General features: G+C 38.0%; 1 long non-coding RNA gene across 1 annotated transcript; it reads left to right on the top strand.

Moving 5' to 3' along the window:
- Positions 1-250: 250 nt before the first annotated feature.
- LOC145787314 (uncharacterized) lies at positions 251-6343 on the top strand. The gene is made up of 4 exons (XR_014291384.1): positions 251-379; positions 576-694; positions 1919-2008; positions 6277-6343. It is a non-coding gene; the product is annotated as an uncharacterized LOC145787314 (long non-coding RNA).
- The last annotated feature ends 8082 nt before the right edge of the window (positions 6344-14425 follow it).

Below are 14425 nucleotides of genomic sequence, written 5' to 3'. Positions count from 1 at the left end.
TCCCTTCGGTCGTAGTGAGTCCCTCGCCTCCCTGGTAGGTATCTTCCATGTAAGTATGGTGTGCCTGCTGAGTGTTTGGGTGTGTGGACGGCTCCCGGAGCGGACGCACTAATGATGAGACAGGAAACAAATCCATTCCATATGGACAATTTGTAAACCTGCAAGATGTAGTGGTATCCATCTTGAACTCTGAGCGTTGCGCGAAGAGAAAAGAAAAAAAAAAAAAAAAAAGAAGGAAAGAGGAAAAAGAGGAAGGAAGGCCTTATATTCAATGTTTGCACATCTTGAAGCGGTGAGCAACTGAGCATACAAGTGTACAGAAAGAGAAAACAACACCTAGTTTTACCACAAAATTCATCGTTTCACTTAATACTGAATGGTAAGTTAATGACAATAAGCTATATGAAAATATGATTAGGCTACATTGAAAACATACAAAATGATTAAATTGATGCGATCTTTGTATTGAGAACGCCGCACAAGAATATTAAAAGGGAAGACTGTACAAAACTGAACTTAAAATCAACGTTTTCAATGGGTCTTTTTTATGGGAACATTTTTATCTTTATCTTCAGATGAATAAGTTGATCTTTGCATCTCTTGTGCTTGTTCTGGTCTTGTTGGTTATTTCTTCGGGAGAGAGCCGCGGAAGAAAGTGGTTACAGCGTGGAAAAGGATTGAAAACTATTGGGAGGTGATTAAACCGCTGAATTCTGATTGAAATGTTTTCATAAACTCAAGTACATTTTTGACTGCCAGATTAGTGGTAGCTAAATGAAAAATAAAAATCAATTACTTTATATTTTTATCATGTTATTTAATATATCACTGCATGTAGACTACCAGGTAGTCTAGAAGTAGTCTAAAAGTACATGTATCACTGCTACTCAAAATTGTGTGATGAACTAAGGCAATTTCTCAATAATTATTTTTTTAGCTTAAATCACTTACTCATTTGTGTTCGACTGCAGCATTTGTTGAAACGCACACTTCAAAAGTTAAACTACCATCGTTTAATGGTTAAACTTAGAACGATGGTTGAGTTGTGTGGAATAATTGACAAACAACAACAACACTTCAACAATCGGAAAATCCATTCTGTCAATCTTGATGACTTGGCCTGCGTCAGTGGTTCAAAATCTATACAAGCATGGAAACTTCCTAAATTGAAAACCTTTCAAGAAAGTTTTTTCAAACCAGAGATAAATATCACCACAATCAATTTGGATGTCACGAGCAATTTTAGTTATTACTAGGGCAAGTTTTTGTTGCACTAAAAACATGAGAAAGTTGCACTTAATTTTAACAAAAGTTGCAGTAAAAAGTTGCATTTATTTATTTACCTTTTTACCATTCATTTACTTCGAAAGACTAGACACAACCTGTTTCCGTTTATGCGGGCTTGGCCAAAAGCCAAGTCATACTTCCACTTCTAGTTTAGTTCGGGCGCTGTCGTGCTTGGCTGAGGTTGTTGAACTTCTAGCTTGCAAGCAAACTGTTGCGTCATAGATAACATTGAGATGCAGCTAATCCATCACATAGCTTTTGTTGTGCAAATCAAAGAAAATAGAACCATACTGTACTAGAAACAGTTTTATAGCATGTTTTTTAAATCACTCCTTTACATTTTGCTCAATACTTGATAAAAGTTGCTGTAAAAAGTTGCATGAAAAATAGAAAAAAGTTGCAAAAAGTTGCAATATAAAATTCCTACAAACAGCTTAAAACATCATACTACATAAATTTTGAGTATTTAGGAAGCTGCCGGAAGCTGTAAAAAAAAGTTGCAAAAGTTGCAAAAACTTGCCCTAGTTATTACACAATGCGCTTGCACGCATAACCTACTAGCCTACATAGCCTAATTAAGTTTTCGGTCTTCGTCTTTATTGAGATTGTTTAGAATATTTTTTGTTTTCAGAAAACCCAAACGTGTAGAGGGTAAAAAAATCAAACCTTCCAGATGCATTTTTCCTACAAGACGAAAAACTGGTTCTCCACCTACTTATGGGTGAGAAAAATGAATATCGGCGTACTATATTTCTATTTCGCATTCTAGTTGTAGGTGACAATATTTTCAGTTTAATACAGTGAGAGCTTTAAAAGTTTAACTGATGTCGTTTCTTAACATTAGATCATCTTTCACTTTTCTTCATCATCGCAGTTTATGTTCCTATGTCTCTGTCACTCATGGATACGCAAAGCGTAGGCTACTTTTGTAATAATTCGACGATGAAATTGAAAGGAAAACAATTGTTTGTCGTATCCAGGCTTACACCTGGTGATTAAAGATTTAGATAAATGGACGGTAAGGCAAGGAAGCCGATCTTTGTGTCCACCTTCAGGTATGCCTTCAAGTGTCCTGCCAGAGACACAGCCACATGCTCTTGAGCGGTGTCGAACCGGCGCCCTTTCGATTGCCGTTCCAGCGCTCTCACCACTCGGCCATGCAGCCGACAGGAAAACAATAAAATGCAGCAACAAAAAAAAACACAAAAAAAAGGAAAAAAAAACTGGTAAAGAAATGAATGAAATGTTGCTGTTCATAGCAAGTCTTTGAAAACGAACCAACAACATCAGATTCCGGCTCCATAAACTCCAATAGCGGATCTATGAAAACTTTTTTGTGGGCGTTACTATAGTTTTAATGTAACAAATATTTAAAGAAAAATGGAAAATGTAAAAGTCAAGTTCAAAGAAGCAAATGGTTTGGTAGGGTTAGTGGGTCTTGCCTCCCAGAATACTCTTTTGTTTATTGTTGAGTATTTTGCTGCCCGTTAATATTTTTTGTCCGAGACGTAAACTACACTTCGTATTTGACAAAGTTAGGGATAGTAGACGAAGTTCATCAAATTAAAACTACATTTCTGTAGAAGTTTGAGTTACAGGTTTAAATTTTTCTATAGAAATAATGAAGTTAGATTTTTCATTACGTTTTGCATGACAGCAGAAGAATTTCAATAACCTTTTATTGTTTGACGAAGTTTTGTGAAGCTTTAATGTTGTAGGCCAGTGGTTCCCAACCTTTTTGACCTTGCGGCACCCTATCAAAGAGATAAATAGTTTGCGGCACCTTGGCAAAACTGGATCAATTTTATGAGGTTTCTGTATTTCAAATAACTGTATAAAATAACACAGAATCAGTTCTACAGTAGGCCCTATAGCGCGAGTAAATAAATATGTTTATTCAAAAGTCAGTGTGAAATTTGGGCTTGACTTCTTGCAGAAAGTCCCTTAATATCTAGGGGCACTATTCGATAAAGCCACCCGCATTTTTTCCTCGACTACAAGCAGTCGTTCTCGTTTTTTAGTTTTTATGTTCGTTTATACGAAAATCCACTCTCACATAGGCTACTGTAGGTATGACGTGAAAAACTGCAGTAAAAGCACAATAGCTTTCTTTCCAACGTAAGAATATTCATTTTGAATTTTTATCCAGAATCTGTCAAGAGGCATCTGCTTGTGCATAAGCTTAAAATTTCCATCGTTACGAATGTCAATTAATTCTTCTTCTTTAAGATTCAACACAATATGAGAATCCGATAAAAGTGGATTTCTCACACATGCGTCATTTTCTGTGGACAAGCTGGAAAAATATTTCTCAATTTTTTCTTCCAATGATTTCATGTGCTGAGTTATTAATGAGGCAACTTCTTTGTTCTTCATTTCAAAAAAATGTAAAAGCATGTCAAAGTTTTTGTTCTCCACTTATAAGGACCACATTTGCAGTTTTTCTCTCAGTGCTTTCATTTTATCGGTTGAAGTTAAGAGAGTTTCATTTTTGCCCTGCATTTTCACATTCACGTTATTTAAATGGTTGAAGATGTCTACTAAATACGCTAATTTGGAGACCTAATTGTAATCGCAAAGCAATTCACAAAACTCCTTTTGCTTTTCAAGGCTGAAAAAAGAGACCATTTCATCCTTCAACTCATATAGCCTAGTTGAGAAGAAGCGATCTTCCTGGCGTCAGCACTACCTGACTACTCACTATAGAACAGCGAGCATTGTGTTTCGCTAATCATACCGGTGTAGCCTCCACACTTGCCATCAAGACTTTTTCCAAAAGCATGTGTTTCTGGGCAGTCCAGTGTAGCAAGAACTCAACGATAGACACGTGTTTCGCCCATGAGGTAGGGCTCAGCAGTACCACACCACTACTTCTTGCTACACTCGACTGCCGAGAAACTCATATAGCCTACTCGTGACAAGGCCTTTCTTTGCGACAACCATCTTACTTCGGACTGAATGCAACAGAAGATTAGCATAGTTTGCTCGTATTTCTTTACAAAGCTTGGCAAATGGACGTGATTTAAGTGGTCTACTTTTGATGTAGTTGGCCATTTTTACAACTTTGTTTAACACTTTTTTAGGTCTGAACCTAATGTTTTTCCAACAAAAACTTCGCGATGAAAAAGAACAGTGCGTTGTTAATATATCACTATTTTGCATTTTTTCTAACGATGCAAATCTTTCAATTGACCTTGACCCAACCATCGGTTTATAATGGTTCGCAAACAATCGCGCAATTTTATAATCGTGCTGGTGGGTCACACAATCCAATAGCCTAATTCATCACTGCAATTTGACTTTGTGCGCGTGAAACGCAAAATAAAATCATGAAACCTGGTAATAATGATCCAAACGTTTTTATGAAAAAAACAGCAACAAATCAAAATCTCTTTCCCGCTGTTTTTCGTGGGCGAGAAAACGAAGGCTTACCGCCAGCCCAGCGACTTCCCCACTAAGCGACTTTCCAGAAAGGAGCCGGGAATAACTACGAGACGCGAAACTTAATACGCACTGAAACTCGGTTATAAATAAATAAATTCCGCACTTAACGGGTTAAAGTTAAAATAAAGAATGGGCCGCAATATTGCAATATCTCGCGGCACCCTTGAGCATAGCAATTGGCACCCTAGGGTGCCGCGGCACCCCGGTTGGGAATCACTGTTGTAGGCTGTAAGCAGTATTTCGGTAAAATTTTAAAATGCCGTCCGAAGTTGGTTGGTTTTTAAATTTTTGCGCTCGGACTAACAAAGCCTTGATAGGTTATTCCTGGTAGTTTCACGTACTTGTAGAGCCTATTGACGCAGGGCCGGTTACCGAGACTGGCAGAGTGAAGTTTTCCGATTGTTGAAGTGTTGTTGCATTAGAAATATTCCATTCACTATAGGTGCTGCTGAATGGAGAACAGTCTTGAAATGCGTTGCTCAACCGCACACCCCCAGAGCGAACCAGCGCCGCGTGATCTTGAGCAGGGAGCGTAACCACTGAGCTAACAAAGCGACAATTTCCGCTCCGTAAGAAGTTTTCCCACCTTCTCTAGATTCAAGACAACTTAATTATTAACTAGTTGCGTTCGCAATGTGTTAACCTGAAAATATGCATTATTTTTTTAATTTTTGAGGGTCGCATGAAACTCTTTCCACCTTTTAAATGCATCGCTGAAAACACAACTCATCTAATCCACTAATTAGGTGATTAGGCTAGTAAAATATTAATGAGCGAGAAAAGGAAGCGAGAAAAATTTGCAAAGAACAACGAGAAAGGTTTTCTCTTTTATTTTTACTTTTTTTTTTAAAGGGATCATGGCTAAATGTCCGTCTGGGTCTGCTATAAACTGACTCGATAAATGGAAAACATTTTGTAAACTTACATTGTATATGACCCAACTAAAACAGTCTAAACAAGAAAAATAATTATGATTTATTTCCTTTTTTCAAAGTATAGTCACATGTGTGGTACATTATTTTCTAAGAAAAATAGGAAACTGTTGAACTCATACAATTGTGTTTTAATTTTGTTTGCAGAACGATAGTCCCAATTCACAATAAGAAGGTATTCAACAAAAGAAATGTAAAACGTCGACGTTTTAAACATCGTATACGCGGTGGACACTGATGGTAGACGCTGGAATATCCCATCTGAAATTAAGGTAGGTCTATGGGTAAAAGTATTATATTTTTTAATTATAGCTTTTAAAAATTATTAATAGCCTTTATTAGTTATAAAGGTAATGATTTTTGTCCGATAGTTTAGTATAAAACGCCACGATTTTCTTGTGTTCGGTCATTTTCATTTAAAAAGCCGTTCAACCCTTTCTATGACATATGATTATTAGCTGTTATTTAATTTTTCTTTGTGTAGTTATCAAAATGTTGTCATTTTAAAAGATTTGTTTCTGACTAAGACTTAAAGTTATAGTTTCAAGAAAAACACGTTTTCTTGACTAAAACGGTTTTGTACCTGTAATTGTAACACACACACTTTTTTCAGAGAGCCGTTCTACTATTGAAGGGTGACTTCTCATTTGCTTGATCACTAAAGATACATTGTGTTGTACAGAAAATTTTGTAATTAAGTTTTATCCTGTAGCGTAAACGCATGTTTCATTTTAAAAGACATATCTTGTTTAGAATGCTTTAACCAAATTCAGAAATAAAAGTCAGTGTGCAGTGGCGTATGTGGCATTCTTACTAAGAAAAAAGGAAGGTTCAAAATTGTTACATTTGAACGATTGAATCTTTATCCTTGAACTGGGAAAGCTTCTTGGAGAGCTTAATCCTGGCAGTTTTGCATACTTGTAGAGGCTTTGAGTCACTGACGCAGGCCCGGTCACCGAGATTGACAGAGTGAAGTTTCCGATTGTTGAAGTCTTGTTGCCGGGGAATTATTCCATTCATTAGATACCGCTGAATGGAGAGCAGTCCTTAACGTACGTTGCTCAAGCGTACACCCCGAGAGTCGAACCAGCGCCGCTTGATCTTGAAGCTTCTTCGTTCCAGAAGTCAATCAACTGAGCTATCGGGGCGGACATCTTTCATTCTGCCATATTTTGTTATGCTACAAAGCAATCTTCTATCACTTTATGGCAATATGAATATAGATCTATAAAATGCGTCACATAACGTAAGCCCATACATGTGGTAAGAATCAGGGCTGAGTGATTGTGGAATAGATCTCATCAAAGAGCAAAGATACAACACTGTATGTTGATTAATTTTGTTTTTAGTTTTGTTGTTTTAACAACATTATAAAGTGCATTGCAGATGGTTTGTAAATACATGGTACTTACGCTGCACAGGGCAAGCTGGAAACGTTATAAGCAGTAGCGCACCCAGAAAAAAAATTAGGGGGGGGCTAATTCAGACATGTCGGCCTAGTGATTTGCGACAATAAGCCAATGCCCATCCCTTTGATTAATATTTAAAGGCACTCATGGCCCACAACCTACCGGTTGCCGATACCTGTGCTAGGGGTCAAGCGGAGCGTTCAAGCTCCCTTGGAAAAATATTGATTTAAATATTTGACTACGAGGCAGACCGAACCACCAATTATGATCGCACAGTCTATAGGGGGTCATCAATAATTAACGTTACAACTTTCAAACAACTGTATTTAACATCAATATTTAGCGATATAATGTTAATTAATTAAATGTTTGTCATTTTATATTTTTAGGCCTAAATTTTATAGGCCATGAATGAAAATTTGAATAAAAGAACAGCTAATTGTAGAGCTCTTTAAATTGTGGGCAAGTCAAGGAGTAATTTTGCAAGGACTTAAAAATTAACAGAATGTTGGTCTGGAGAACTCCCAAAAGGCACAAAGAAACTGGAAGTGTCAAAAATTGACCTGGCCAAGGCAGCCCTGGAAGCGCCAGAACTTCAACATTGATAAAAGCAACCAGGAAAAAGGTGCAAAGAAATCCCAAGAGATCCATTCAAAAACTGGCAAAGGAGGCGAACGTGGCCTATGGAACCATGTTCACAGCTCTCAAGAAGGATTTGAAGATAAGCCCATTCCAACACATGAAGAAACAGTTGCTAAATGCCAATACCATTGAGAAACATCTCTCCAGAGCCAGAGTTCTGCTCTCACGCATTGAAGGAGGAGGTACGCTGCCAAACCTTGTGTTCAGCGATGAGAAGAAATTTGATGTCCAGCATCATTTTAACAGTCAGAATGATGGTGTTTGGTCAAGAGATGGTGACGTGGAACCCCGGGTAGTTAATCGGAGACAAGGGGCAAGTGTGGGCCGCAGTTAACGAATCAGAAAGGAGTCCATTGATTTTTGTGGATCAAGGAGTGAAATTGAACCAAGAAAACTACCGAAATGATATTCTTGAGGGTTCATTGTTACCTTGGGCAAAAAACACAAAAACACTTCAAAAAACGTAGTTGGTCATTCCAACAAGATTCTACCCCTTCGCATGGAGCGAAGAGAACGCAAAACAGGCTTTCAGCCAATGTCATCTTCTTCATTTCCAAGGAAGAATGGCCTCCTTCATCCCCAGACCTGAAACCCCTAGACTTTGGCATCTGGTTTTACCTGGAGAGCAAAGTTTCAACTAAACACTAAGGTGGGGACCCGGGAAATCCCGATCCCGGAATCCCAGGATTTTGACCCGTTTTTTTATTAATTTTATTAAAATCTCGGGATTTCCAGAAAACATCTACAAAAGCTGATGCAGCGCCATATCGCTGGACGCTCATATTATTTTGGGTTTAAAGCAGCTTTACAATGTCAGTTGGTTGTCTCGAACACTCCACATTGGTGTGATAATAATACCAACTAGGCCTATGGCATAACAATGAACTACCGGTACGCAATCGCTTCTGTCGTAGCATAAGTGCAACTCGGCACCTTAGCGTTAGAAAGGCGGTTGTGCCATTGTGCTGTTAGGACATTTTCTGCTATTCTGCCCTATCTTTTTGCGAAGGAGAAATTAAAATTTAGCTCAGAATGGCAAATTTTGAAGATGTAAGTTCAAAGAAAAAATCCGAGGGGTGGCAAAATTTTTTGTATTGCAAATCTACAAAAAATCAAACTGTAACTTGTGTCAAGCCTTTCTGAAAGCTTCAGCGTCCAGTGCAAAGGGACTAATAACTAAATTAGCACGGACTTGAAAAAGCTTTAAGTTTCGAATCGACGAGCGTCGAATGTTGAACTGGTTCTGGTTCACCTTTTTGGGTACCTCAAGAATCTTTCCTACATTGATCAACCGCAGGATCAGCTTAGTTATAAAATGAAACGTCAGAAACTCGCTGCCCGGACAACGGACGTTCTTCAAAGATTGTTCCCAAACCCAGGCCCGGATTTAGGGGGGGGGGGGAGGCAGAAGGTGCAGGTGCCCCGGGCCCCCCGACTTTTGAAGGGCCCCTCTACGTGGAAAAAATGTGATTTTATGTTATTTTTTTCCTTTCAGCCTTTAAAGTTTCTGAAAAATGCTGTGCAGTGCTGGATTAATGCTATTGTAGACGTAGAAGTGGTTTTTGCACGGGACCCCGCGATCTAAAAGTGCCCCGGGCCCCTCATCAGCTAAATCTGGCTCTTCCCAAACCCAACTGTTGAATTGGATCGAGTCTCTACTAAACAGCATGAAGACTGAAGAGGCCATTACAGAAGATAGTAGCCTTTAGCCATGTTTTACGACTTTAGGCGCGTAATGTTGGTCCCATACAGTGGTGTACGGAGGGAGGGGGAAGAGATTGGGCCCTGCCCTCCCCCTTTTTAAAAACTATTTAGGCTTACTGAGCGTGTGTAAATTAAAGGAGTAGCCTAAAACGTTTTTTGTGTCCCACAATAAACTAAAATAATGTAATATTCCGAAATAATTACTGTCCACTCAAATAGCCTAGTTGATTAACATTTAAATTAATACTTTTTAGTGTTAATGGAGACAGGCTATAAAGTAAAATGTGCCGACAAACTACAATAAGTGAAGCAAAGGTGAGGATACCTCAAATACATTTTCTAAGTTCTAACCTGCTGAAAAGCTACACCATATCAGACTATATGGAAATTTTCAAGAAATAAATTATTGAAATCCTTTCCCCAGTTGTGGGCCTACCTGTTTTTTTTGCACTAAATGATAAAAAAGGATTTAACTTTATTCACATTTCTGTTTTGTAAATTCTAAAAAAATGTTTATTGTCATTGACCTAACCTTACATGTTTCAAAAGATGATTATCAGAATGGCGAAGCAAAAAACACTGGAATCTAAAGTGGATTTTCGTCATGTAAAGTGGTTTATTATAGTCAATCACCCACATCAAAAACTGTTTAGGGTCTGAGTATAAAGAAATATATTAAATGCGAAAATACATCATCCCTCCTTTTTGTATTGCTTTTGTTTTTCGTTTTGTTTGGGGCGGTTTGTCAAACCTCCAAACCGTTTTGATATCAGACAACAGTACCTATGTTACCAGATAGGTGAATGGTGCAATAATTATTTATATGATTCAGTGAAACTCGAAACTAGTAGCCTACTACGTAATAACACAAATAAATGCTTCTTTTTCAGTTTTTTATAAATCTCGGCCTTAGGTGTGACGTTGCAATTCTACTCAAACTACGACAACGATTGAAAGGCCTAATAGCAACACTCCTTAACTTGCTACAATTTTTATAGACCAGCGATCGAGTAGTTGAAACTAAAAGTTAGCAATGCCAATTATTTTTCTTTAACCAAATCGCTTATAAGTAGCTAAAGTTTGACTTTTTTACAATCTCATTAATCAAAAACTGTATTTTTTCAAATATAGATAAAATGCTTAAAGTGATTTTGATCTTTAAGATCACAGTGTCTTGGTGATCTGATCTTAACTTTCAAGATCACCACAACTGGTGATCTTGACCATCTCTGGTTGTATGTTCACTCCAGTGACAAAATTATTCACATCACTGCAAATAAAAGATGTTTATCCATTCACGTGTAACATTGCAGCCGATGGGACTAAAGTGCTGCATGCTTAGACTGTAAACTACAACAATTTTTAAAATGTGAAAATGTGGGAACATTGGACGCTTCTTCTTCTATCGAGTCTTCTAAATTTGGTTGATACACGGTTACACCACAATTTGACACATTCTTTTGCGACGAATTTGTACATTGAAAGGACCCATTTATTGCACTAGCTGGTAAGCTGAGGTCACACAAGGAAATGGTCCGCTGTTTTTGGTGCAATGCATTAATGCAATGCAATGCAATGCAATGCAATGCAATGCAATGCAATGCAATGCAATGCAATGCAATGCAATGCAATGCAATGCAATGCAATGCAATGCAATGCATTAATGCGGTTAACGCCGGTTCGGAGTCGATTCAATGTTTTCCACTTTTCCCAAGAAAGGTTTGCTCCTGGAAGGAGGGATCCTAGTCGTAGAACCTTCATTTGCGCGTGTTAATGGCCACTTTCGAATTGTTGTTTCCATTACTTAAGCCTTGTTTCTTCTTTGGTTGAGGTTAGTGGCTGAACATCGGGCGCTGTGGTACCATCTGTGATAGCATATAGCAGATCTGTAACTTTATAACAGATAACTGACAAACTTTTTCGCCGACTATTGGAAGGAAGTTGATCTTGACTAGATTAAAAATTTTATCGTCGCGTGGTGGGCGTTGCACGATACGATTGGTTGAAATAAAATGATTGCACCTTTGCATTCGTGTGCAAAGTTTACAGTTTGAATAGTATTTTTTTGTCCAACACTTTCTGGTTCAATGCTTGAAACGTCACACCATTACTGTGTTTATGCTAAATGGATAATCGCGCAAAGTTTACGCGCAAAGTTTACGCGATTTACACTTCTTTTAACTAATCTGTGGAAGCAATTTCAGAATCGCTTACTCAGAATGTTGGTTTTTTTTGTAGTTTTTGTGTAGCTGAGTTTTGTGTTCTCTAATTTCAGCCGCAGTTTTTGCGCGTTCGTGTGAAACAGCTACCTTTAATGAGTTAAAAGCTGTTTATCTGTCTATAAATTTCATACAAATATTACCCTGAAAGTGTTTCCAGAAAGAGCTATAATCCATTATTGGAGTATAATTTTGCAAAATTTTTCCCGGGGAGCATGCCCCCGGGCCCCCCTAGAACACGAGTGGCTTCGGCACGCTCTAACCCTATCAGCTTTATTGCTTCCCTTGCTTAACCCACCAGGATACGCCACTGCACATCAGGTGGCGATGTCTTAAATTAAACACTTTGTCGTTCTCTTCAATTCATCAAAGATTTGGCCCCCAAATTTTTTTTCTGGCTACGCCACTGACTCTTAACCAATGTTATACGTTGACGCTGTCAATTTGACGGTGTCAACTTTTTGTTGACGCCGAGGCTAGCACCGTTAGTTTATTTTTTAGTTGACGGAAGTGATAGCGCCGTCAACTATTTTGCAGATTTTTAGCGTCAAGCGCTATGCGTCATTTTTTGTTGTCATGGAAAATCTCGTTTCACAATGTATTCTGGCCAGCGCGACTCATCCGAATTACCTGCTTTCGCGTTGGTTGGAATGGTTACCTGGAATACAAGCGGAAGAAGTTCGCCAAATGGTGATCACTCATATGGTGAGCGGTATCGAGAACGAGGGATCAGAGAGAGAAAGCGAAAAATCAATGAATGTCATCGCAGAGGTTGAAGATACTTTATTTCAAGAGCTCTATGCCCCTGAAAAGAGCGATGCAGATGCAGTGGACCTCATATATGCTAAGGCTTGTTTTTGAAATACAACACACCAATACCATCCAGCGCTGCTGTGGAACGCATGTTTTCACTTGGAAAGAACATTATGCGTCCTAAACGCAGCAGATTGTCAGACAAACGTTTTAAAATGCTTGTGTTTCCACAAGGAAATAACTACTGTAATAAGCTAAGCAGCCAATTACAATACAGTCTCAAAACATACAGTACTACCTGCTCTTTATTTATAGCTATTGTAAGCCTAAACTTGGTTGAAATGCTTCCGTTATGTGAGATCTTGGCTAAAATAGCGCTAGAAATTAGCGCTGACGCTAACGCCGTCAATTTTTTCAAGAGCTGACGCAGTACTTTACGCCGTAAAGTTTTTAGGCAATTCACGCTGACGCCGTCAATTTATTTCATTGACGCGTACAACACTGCTCTTAACGTATTTATCAGTTTAAGAATCGATTTCACTAGCCTAGGATTAGGTTTAGTATTAGAGTGGTTTAAGGCAAGAAAGCAGAACAATGTCTAAATGCGTAACGTTCATATTATACCACCACAAATGTTATCATCACTGCAAATAAAAGATGTTTCTCCATTCTCGTGTACCCTGAGGAACTAAAGTGCTAGAGATTACAACGTTTTTGAAATGTGAAAAATTGGGCACATTGGGCACGAGGGCATCTGATTGCATCTGATTGCAATTGGCTGATCCTATATTTCGTAACAGATGGCTGACAAACGTTTTCACTGACTGTTGGAAGGAAGTTGATTTTAAATAGCTTCAATTTCTGCATTTTTTATGTTTGAAAAGATTCTAGTTTAATGGTTAAAACTGGACAAAAGGACTTGTTTAGACCATGATGTGTAACAGAAATCGTCAAAATAGTTTAGTTATTTTTGTGACATTTTAAGATTCTGCCTCAAATAGTTGGTAATGCTTAATACAAAGTCAAATAATTATCCACACTCAACAGATTATATTATTATAAGATGATAATTATTCATTTCGTGTAAACATTGGCACTATAGGCCTAAAGATATTTGGTTTCAAACATTTAACCAGAATGTGTTGGACGAAAAATTAGTTTTCAAACTGTAAACTTTGCACACGAATCGAATGCATATGAGCAATCATTGATTTCAACCAATCGTATCGTGCAACGCCCACCACGTCATGATAAAATTGTTTTGCCTTGCTGGCAAAACATATGCAAAGTTTTGAGCTATTCAAGATTAACTTCCTTACAATAGTCAGCGAAAAAGTTGTCAGTTATCTGTTATGAAGTTAAGAATCAGCCAATTGCATTCACAGATGCAACAGAAGAGGTAAACGCAGCGTCAACGTGCCCAATTTTTTACATTTTGAAAATGGTGTAGTGTACACTCTACAGCAGAGGTGTGCGGCCTGCGGGCCAAATGCGGCCACCGAATCAAAAATATGTGGTCCGCTTCAGTCGTTTGGTTTCTGACCCGCGCTGAGAATACTCTGAAATGAAATATAATGATCCATTAAATTTGTCAATCTTTTTAATCGCACTACCGTAATTCTATTTTTGGTTGATCTTAACTCTGTGTATGAAGAAACCGCGCAATGTGCAATTTAACCTATTTCAGTGTTAAAAAGTTTTTCGGTCACGATTTGTGAAGATATAAAGGAGTTATTTCCATTTTAACAAGAAATCAAATACAAGAATAATCCAACTAGGCCACCCTTTTCGGCCGCTGATTTAGGGCTTCTGCAAAAAGTAAAAATTCGTTACGAAAAACATGGACGTAAAATATAACAAGATTATTCCACCTTTGATATAAAACTCACCACTTTTGTCCAAGTCTTAATCAAACTTTAGAACTTAAAAGCCTACAACAAACAAAGAAACATAGCCTATTGTCTCAGTAGGTGTAACGGCGTACTGTAGCTGCATGTTCATTATTTTCATTTACAATATGAAGGAAAGAGGAAAA

The sequence above is a fragment of the Aplidium turbinatum genome, chromosome 18, assembly GCF_918807975.1.
Source record: "Aplidium turbinatum chromosome 18, kaAplTurb1.1, whole genome shotgun sequence".
Lineage (NCBI taxonomy): Eukaryota > Metazoa > Chordata > Ascidiacea > Aplousobranchia > Polyclinidae > Aplidium > Aplidium turbinatum.
Note: the sequence above shows the minus strand (reverse complement) of the source record. Positions and strands in the feature narration are given on the sequence as shown.